Consider the following 9,500-nt stretch of genomic DNA (forward strand, 5'->3'; position numbering starts at 1 on the left):
ACCCGGCATGTCCTTGGGTGACCATGCAAAGATGTCCCGATTCTCACGGAGGAAATCGACGAGCTCGCCTTCCTATTTGCTGTCAAGGTTTGCACCTATGAGAGCGTGCCTTTCCGGGTGCTCTGGGTCCAAGGGTATCTTCTTCGTCTCTTTGGCTGGCTTGAATGAGTCCTCAGATTCCGACTCCTTGGGGTTGGGTGACATTTCCGGCTGCTTGCCTGCCATTGACACAACTCGGTCAAGGAGCCGCTTCTCAGCCGCGATCACAATGGACTTGGCTAACCGGCTGCTCTCTGTTGCGCAGGCGGACGACTTCTTGTAGTCTCCTGCTATGGTCAGGATTCCCTTGGAGCTCGGCATCTTCATCTTGAGGTAGGCATAGTGGGGGACCACCATGAACTTGGCCAGCGCAGGCCGGCCAAGCAGTGCATGATAGGGGCTCTCAAGGTCCACCACCTCAAACCAGACTGCTCTCGGCGGAAATGATTCTTGTCCCCGAAGAGGACATCTATCTGAGTCTTGCCGATTGGTGAGCAGGAAAGGCCTGGAACGATGTCGTGGAAAACAGTCCGGCTGGGCTGAAGATGTCTCTGCTTGATTCCCAACTTCTCCATGGTATCTTTGTACACGATGTTGATGCTGCTGCCGCCATCTATCAGAACTCGGGAGAAACGAGCAGCTCGCCTCTCGGTGGCAAAGGTGGCATCCAACACTAGAGCATAGGAGCCAGGATTAGGCATCACTTCCGAGTGGTCGACTCTGCTCCAGCTGATGGGCTTCTCAGACCAGTGCATGAATTCAGGGGTCTCTGATGCTACTGCATTTACTTCTTGTTGCTGCTGCCGTCTGCTGCGCCTGTCATCGGCCACGCTGGTGAACACGACATAGGCTCCGTGCTCTTCAGGGTACTCATCTTGTATTGCGCCGACTGGCCGAACCACCGGCTGCTGAGGAGCAGGAGGCGGCGGGCCGGCAGGCGGAGTGGGCTGGAGTCCGTCACCCTTGGTGATCCTGGTGAGCCAATGGCACTTCCGAGTTGTGTGGTTGGATGGCTTCGCGTCGCTGTGGAACTTGCAGGGTGCATCAAGGGTCTGCTCGTACGAGAAGGCGGGCAACCAGTTGGGCTTGCCGCTCTTCTGGCGCTTGGGGGGAGGCTGCCCCTCCGCTGCTGATCTTCGACTGTTGCCACCTGCCGGCTCATGGAAGCCGGCTGCATGGCCTTGCGCTTGTTGTCGTTTGGTTGCTGTCGCCGACTGGTGTCACCAGCCGGGGTCCGAGGAGCTTGAGGGGCCACCTTGCCCGACGCGTTAACTAGGATCTCCGCCTTCATGGAGGAGTCGGCCGTGGCGTACTTGTCTGCTATGATCAGCAGTTCGTTGAGGGTTGCCGGCTCGTCGCAGAGGAGCTTGTGCTTGAGGAGGGTGCCCTCTCGGCACCCGGCAGTGAAATACTCGATGGCCTGCACCTCGTGCACGCCCTCACAAGAGTTGCCTAGCTTGGCCCAACGCGTGAGGTAGTCGCGAGTCGACTCGTTGGGGCCTTGAACGCACAAGGAGAGTTGGCGAGGCTTGGGCGGCCGCTTGTACGTGATGGTGAAGTTGCGGATGAATGCTTCAGTGAAATCAACCCAGTTGTTGATGTTGCGGGGCTTCAGGTTGTTCAGCCATGTTCGGGTCGTGCCTTGGAGCATGAGCGGAACGTACTTCACGGCAACGCGCTTGTTGCCGTTCGCGATGTTGACGGCTGTGGAGTAGTCAACCAGCCAGTCCTCTGGCTTCACGGAGACGGTGTACTTGGGTGTATCTCTCGGGAGCGTGAACCCTTTGGGGACAGGTTCATCTCAGATGCGGGGGCCGAAGCAAGGCGGACCCAACTCATCTTCTTCTTCTAGCACCAGGGATCGGTTGAGCCGATCGATCCGGTGGCGGGCGTCATTTTCTCCGATTCCTTCTCGGCGGCCAAGGCGGTCGCCGAGTGATGGGTGATCAACAAGTGGCGGGGAAATGCGCCTCTACCTGCGGGGAGGAGGAGGCGGACAGTCGTCTTGTCGCTGCACTGCTCTTGGGCGGCCGTCTTGGTCGCGCTCGATGGTGATGCGAGCCCGGCTGCGGCTAGCACCCGGCTCCTTGTCTCTTCTATCGCGAGCGCCACCAGTCGGCGTCCGGGATGTCGCGCCTTGGTCTCGGCGAGGAGGCGGGTCGTCGTTTCGCCGGTTGGGCGCTTCGGTGCGACACCCGGCATCTTGCTGCTCAGCAGCCGCGTCGAGGAGCTGCTGGACAAGCTCCGTCATGTGGCGACGCTCGTCGCCCTCGAGCTTGTCTAGCTCGTCTGCTGCCGCCTGGGCAGCTCGTATGTTTTCTGTAGGCGTGGCGTAGACGGGACGATCTGTCCCGAACATGCTGGCGATGGTTGCACCACGCTGCCGGATCTGGCCAATGCGGCTAGGCCCACTAGGAGTCGGCGTGCCACCGATGGCACGGTCCATCTCACGCTGGGAGGCCTCCGAAAGGCGTCTCATGCTGGCCAGCCGGTTGGCGCTCTCGACGAGCTCGACGCGGCGTGCCTCCAGCGTCTCGGCGTCGACGTCTTCCGGGATGGGCACAGTCAGGTCTTGCATCGCCGCTTGCAACGGATCCTGGCCACCTCCGCCAGAGTGCTCGCCGTGGCTGATGACGAGCACTTCCGTGACGGTGCTGCCGCTGCTGTCCGCGCGAGGAAGCTGCTCATCGTAGACCACCACGTTGGTGGGGAACGCGTCAAGCGACACAGTGTCGGAGTCGACAAGCATCGGGTCGGTGGAGCCAACCGACTCCAAGTCTACAGCTGGCTCGTTGTAGACGTGGAGCTGATTGAGGAGGCTCACGAGGCGGCTCTCGGGGCCCTCGGTGCCCGCATCGGACACGGGCTCGTCGGAGAGGCGAACCTCGCCAACAAGATCGGCGAGGCAACTTGCCGCACAGGCGACCTCCGCGCTGTGCAGCGCGTCGGTGCAGACTCCGTCTGGCGTGCCGGGCTAGCTGCGCTCGCCAGGAAAGAACAAGGTTCCCGTCCAGAACAGGTCTCCGGGAGATGGTGCACCTTGCCCCACGGTGGGCGCCAAATGTCGGGGGTTGGGTGCGACATATGCCAATGGATGACTTATCATGGTGGGAGCGAGTAGAACATCGCCGGTGCCTGGAAACGGGATGAGGCGTAGACACGAACGCCGGCGCACTTTACCCAGGTTCGGGGCTCTCCTGGGAGATAACACCCCTAGTCCTGCTCTGCGGGTTCTCCACATGATCACTAAGGCACTAGTGAGTACAATGGTGCTCCTCGAGCTGTTTGCTAGAGGTAGAGGAAGGCAAGGCTTGCTCTCCTCTCCCCCTAGGTGCTGGTCTAATTCTAACAGGTTCGAACCCTTTGCATGGGTGCCCTGGGGGGTTTATATAGGCCTACCCCCCAGGGGTACAATGGTAATCCGGCCGGGTGTAGGTCCCGGCCATCAGTCTCTCTGGTCGCCGGCTTCTCCGCCGGCTGCTGGGGCCCGCAGCCTGGTGGGCCCCGCCGATCGGTCTGGTATGGAGCCGACAGGCCGCCTCCGCCGCTCGCGAGTCTTGCCGGCTGCTGGTTACTGTAGTCGTAACGCTAATGACGCTTGCTTGGTCAGGTGAGCGTGGCTACAGTCCCGCCGCCTGGCGAGAGATCACTGTAGCCACTCCGCGTCTTATTTGGTTAATGGCATGTGGGCCCCGAGGAAGGGGCGGGCCGACTGCTGCTACCTCTTGAGCACTGCGTTGGTTTTCCCTTGAAGAGGAAAGGGTGATGCAGCAAAGTAGCGTAAGTATTTCCCTCAGTTTTTGAGAACCAAGGTATCAATCCAGTAGGAGGCTACGCGCGAGTCCCTCGCACCTACACAAAACAAATAAATCCTCGCAACCAACGCGATAAGGGGTTGTCAATCCCTACACGGTCACTTACGAGAGTGAGATCTGATAGATATGATAGGATAATATTTTTGGTATTTTTATGATAAAGATGCAAAGAAAATAAAAGCAAAGTAAAAAGCAACGGAAATAACTAAGTGTTGGAAGATTAATATGATGAAGATAGACCCGGGGGCCATAGGTTTCACTAGTGGCTTCTCTCAAGAGCATAAGTATTTTACGGTGGGTGAACAAATTACTGTTGAGCAATTGACAGAATTGAGCATAGTTATGAGAATATCTAGGTATGATCATGTATATAGGCATCACGTCCAAGACAAGTAGACCGACTCCTGCCTGCATCTACTACTATTACTCCACACATCGACCGCTATCCAGCATGCACCTAGAGTATTAAGTTCAGAAGAACAGAGTAACGCCTTAAGCAAGATGACATGATGTAGAGGGATAAATTCATGCAATATGATATAAAAAACCATCTTGTTATCCTCGATGGCAACAATACAATACGTGCCTTGCTGCCCCTACTGTCACTGGGAAAGGACACCGCAAGATTGAACCCAAAACTAAGCACTTCTCCCATTGCAAGAAAGATCAATCTAGTAGGCCAAACCAAACTGATAATTCGAAGAGACTTGCAAAGATAACCAATCATACATAAAAGAATTTAGAGAAAATTCAAATATTGTTCATAGATAAACTTGATCATAAACCCACAATTCATCGGTCTCAACAAACACACCGTAAAAGAAGATTACATCGAATAGATCTCCATGAGAGAGGGGGAGAACATTGTATTGAGATCCAAAAAGAGAGAGAAAGCCATCTAGCTAATAACTATGGACCCCGAAGGTCTGAGGTAAACTACTCACACTTCATCGGAGGGGCTATGGTGTTGATGTAGAAGCCCTCCGTGATCGATGCCCCTTCCGGCGGAGCTCCGGAACAGGCCCCAAGATGGGATCTCGTGGGTACAGAAGGTTGCAGCGGTGGAATTAGGGTTTTGGCTCCTTCTGATCGTTTCGGGGTACGTAGGTATATATAGGAGGAAGAATTACGTCGGTGGAGCAACAAGGGGCCCACGAGGGTGGAGGGCGCGCCTGGGGGGGTAGGCGCGCCCCCTACCTCGTGGCTTCCCTGTTGGTTGCTTGACGTACGGTCCAAGTCTCCTGGATCTTGTTCATTCCAAAAATCACGTTCCCGAAGGTTTCATTCTGCTTGGACTCCGTTTGATATTATTTTTCTACGAAACTCTGAAATAGGCAAAAAACAGCAATTCTGGGTTGGGCCTCCGGTTAACAGGTTAGTCCCAAAAATAATATAAAAGTGAATAATAAAGCCCAATAATGTCCAAAACAGAAGATAATATAGCATGGAGCAATCAAAAATTATAGATACGTTGGAGACGTATCAAGCATCCCCAAGCTTAATTCCTGCTCATCCTCGAGTAGGTAAATGATAAAAACAGAATTTTTGATGCGGAGTGCTACTAGCCATAATTTCAATGTAATTCTTCTTAATTGTGGTATGAATATTCAGATCCGAAAGATTCAAGATAAAAGTTCATATTGACATAAAAATAATAATACTTCAAGCATACTAACTAAGCAATTATGTCCTCTCAAAATAACATGGCCAAAGAAAGTTCATCCCTACAAAATCATATAGTTTAGTCATGCTCCATTTTCGTCACACAAGAATGCTCTCATCATGCACAACCCCGATGACAAGCCAAGCAATTCTTTCATACTTTAGTAATCTCAAACCTATAAACTTTCACGCAATACATGAGCGCGAGCCATGGACATAGCACTATGGGTGGAATAGAGTATAATGATGGGGGTTATGTGGAGAAGACAAAAAGGAGAAAGTCTCACATCAACGAGGCTAATCAATGAGCTATGGAGATGCTCATCGATTGATGTTAATGCAAGGAGTAGGGATTGCCATGCAACGGATGCACTAGAGCTATAAATGTATGAAAGCTCAACAAAAGAAACTAAGTGGGTGTGCATCCAACTTGCTTGCTCACGAAGACCTAGGGCACTTGAGGAGGCCCATTGTTGGAATACAATCCAAGTTCTATAATGAAAAATTCCCACTAGTATATGAAAGTGACAAAACAAGAGACTCTCTATCAGGAAGATTATGGTGCTACTTTGAAGCACAAGTGTGGTAAAGGATAGTAACATTGTCCCTTCTCTCTTCTTCTCTCATTTTTTTGGAGCCTTCTGTAATGCCCACGATGCGGCTATATCTCCCACATGTCGAGGCACAACTTAGAGGCATAACCGCATTGTGGTTTTGTCGCAAGAAGGGTCATCTTCACACAATCCCATGTAATGAACAAGAATGGGATAAAGAGTTGGCTTACAATCGCCACTTCACACAATACAGAAATGTAATTCATACATCATCCAAAATACACACATAGACCGACTACGGTCAAGATCCAAATGAAAATAAGATAACCCCAAATGCTAGATCCCCGATCGTCCCAACTGGGCTCCACTACTGATCATCAGGAAAAGACACATAGTAACGACCACGTTCCTCATCGAACTCCCACTTGAGGTCGATCCCATCATCTGCACTGACATCGTCGACACCTGCAACTGTTTTGGTAGAATCTGTGAGTCACGAGGACTCAGCAATCTCACACCCGCGAGATCAAGACTATTTAAGCTTATAGGAAAGGATGGTGTAATGAGGTGGAGCTGCAGCAGGCAATAAGCATATATGGTGGCTAACATACGCAAAAGAGAGCGAGAAGAGATGCAACGGAATGGTCGTCAACTAGTAATGACCAAGAAGTGATCCTGAACTCCTACTTACGTCATTCATAACTCAAACCGTGTTCACTTCCCGGACTCCGCCGAGAAGAGACCATCACGGCTACACACACAGTTGATGTATTTTAATTGGGTCAAGTGACAAGTTCTCTACAACCGGACATTGACAAATTCCCATCTGCCTCATCACCGCGGGCACGGCTTTCGAAAGATAATACCCTGCAGGGGTGTCCCAACTTAGCCCATCATAAGCTCTCACGGTCAACGAAGGATAAACCTTATCCCGGAAAGACCCGATCAGTCTCGGAATCCCGGTTTACAAGACATTTCGACAATGGTAAAACAAGACCAGCAAAGCCGCCCGAATGTGCCGACAAATCCCGATAGGAGTTGCACATATCTCGTTCTCAGGGCACACCGGATAAGTCAAGCTACGAGTAAAACCAGACCTCGAGTTTCCCCGAGGTGGCCCCGCAGGCTGCTCGATTCGGACAAACACTCGAAGGAGCACTGGCCCGGGGGGGTAAAATAAAGATGACCCTCGGGCTCGCGAAAACCCGGGGGGAAAGGCTTAGGTCGCAAATGGTAAAACCAAGGTTGGGCCTTGCTGGAGGAGTTTTATTCAAGGCGAACTGTCAAGGGGGTCCCATAAATCACCCAACCGCGTAAGGAACGCAAACTCAAGGAACATAATACCGGTATGACAGAAACTAGGGCGGCAAGAGTGGAACAAAACACCAGGCATAAGGCCGAACCTTCCACCCTTTACCAAAATATATAGATGCATTAATTAAATAAGAGATATTGTGATATCCCAACGTATCCATGTTCCAACATGGAACCAACTTCAACTTCACCTGCAACTAGCAACGCTATAAGAAGGGCTGAGCAAAGCGGTAACTTAGCCAAACAACGGTTTGCTAGGAAAGGATGGTTAGAGGCTGACATGGCAATATGGGAGGCATGATATAGCAAGTGGTAGGTAGGGCAGCATGGCAATAGAGCGAACATCTAGCAAAGCAAAGATAGAAATGATTTCGAGGGGTGGTCATCTTGCCTGCAAGGTTCTCAGAGTTGTCGAAAGCTTGATCCTCGTAAGCGTACTAAACAGGTTCCTCGTTCACGAACTCGTCTCCCGGCTCTACCCAAGGCAAGAACACAAGCAACGGAACCACAATCAATCACGAGGAATGCACAAGCAACATGATGCAAAACATGTATGATATGCAAGATATGATATGCGATGCATATGCGTGCTCCGGAAGGAAAATGATGAACAAGGCAGTAACTTGGCAAACCAAGCATGTCACTGGAAAGATGAGATGATTTCGGTTGAAATCGATATAAAGATCACCGGAAACGGATGCACGGTTTGCAAATGGCAAGCAAAACAAGAATGACACGAATCTGCGATTAACAGCATGATAGCACTTAGAACGCAACAAGTAACAATGCTCCAGCACTCCAACATAGCAACAAGGCATATGATAGTAATCTACAGGAGATGCTTGACAAAAGATGAACACTGAGCTGCGGCTAGATCACAACATAACAGGCTCAACCAAGCATGGCAAAAGTGCAAAAGATAACAGGTTCACAGACTTGGTGAAATTACTGGACATGCCTGAAACAGCATCAGGTAGCAATGTTCAGAGCACAAAATCAACATGCTACAGGAACTTAACATGGCAAAACAAGGCATAACAGTATTCTACTAGATGCATATGACAAAAGTCCCTTACTGACCATAAGCCAAAAAGGATCAGAAGATATGATGGCAACCATGTAAACATAGCAAGTTTCGTTATCAGGTTTCAGACTTAGCAGAAAACAGAGCATGGCAGAAACAATAAAATGAAGGCATGTTGGTGAGCTTGATGCACTCACCACAAAGCAATGCATGACAAAACAAGCATACCTACAGCAAGATGGCATGTTTATGAAGCTATCCATGGTAAGAGCAAATACATAGAATGTATGGGTCAACTACAACAAGTTTGGCAAAATTGAATAACACGTAAACAATCTGCCAGAAATAATTTATAAAAAAGTAGAGCAAGATTGAGTCATGCTATGGCACTCCATAATTGCAAACAAGGGCAGAAATTGATCAATTACAACAATATCTACAAAACATCCTTACTGAAGATCTCCAAAATATGCATGGATCTCTCTGTAGCCTCAAGTTTACATGGCAACAAAATAACAGCAGACAAAGACTTAGAGAAAATACTAAGTCCCTGAAATCAGAAACATTACGGAGCCTAGTTTGCATGCTTGTGCTAGTCACCACAGAGATCACAAAAATACATTCCATACACCACTGGAAAGATGGCATGGCATACAACAAAACACATGTAGAGCTCATGCCCATAAGATGCACAGATTAAATGATACAAAAATAACAAACCTCAAGTTCTGCTAAGAACCAGCAGACAACAGCAACTAGCACTCTTGCACCAGAGATTTGGGCATCAAATGGACTCTAAAGAACATGGTGCAATTAAACAGAATGTAGAGCATCACGAGACGAACATTTCGATATATTACACGCGCGAAACGGAGCTATATGCAGAGAGTTATGATGCATTGAACAGGTGCACATGCTGTAAAAATAAATGACTTGGAAATATCGGGGAGAGGAGAGGAAAGTCAACCGGAGTGGATCTCGATCTGGCCCGAGCTCGGGCGCCGAGCTGCTCGCCGGAGAGGGTGCGGCGGCCGGGCGCCGGCTCGGGGAGGAGGTGGAGGAGGCCGTCCGGAGGAGGAAGAGGGCGGCGGG

Source organism: Triticum aestivum, chromosome 3D (genome assembly GCF_018294505.1).
Source record: "Triticum aestivum cultivar Chinese Spring chromosome 3D, IWGSC CS RefSeq v2.1, whole genome shotgun sequence".
In the NCBI taxonomy this organism is placed as follows: domain Eukaryota; kingdom Viridiplantae; phylum Streptophyta; class Magnoliopsida; order Poales; family Poaceae; genus Triticum; species Triticum aestivum.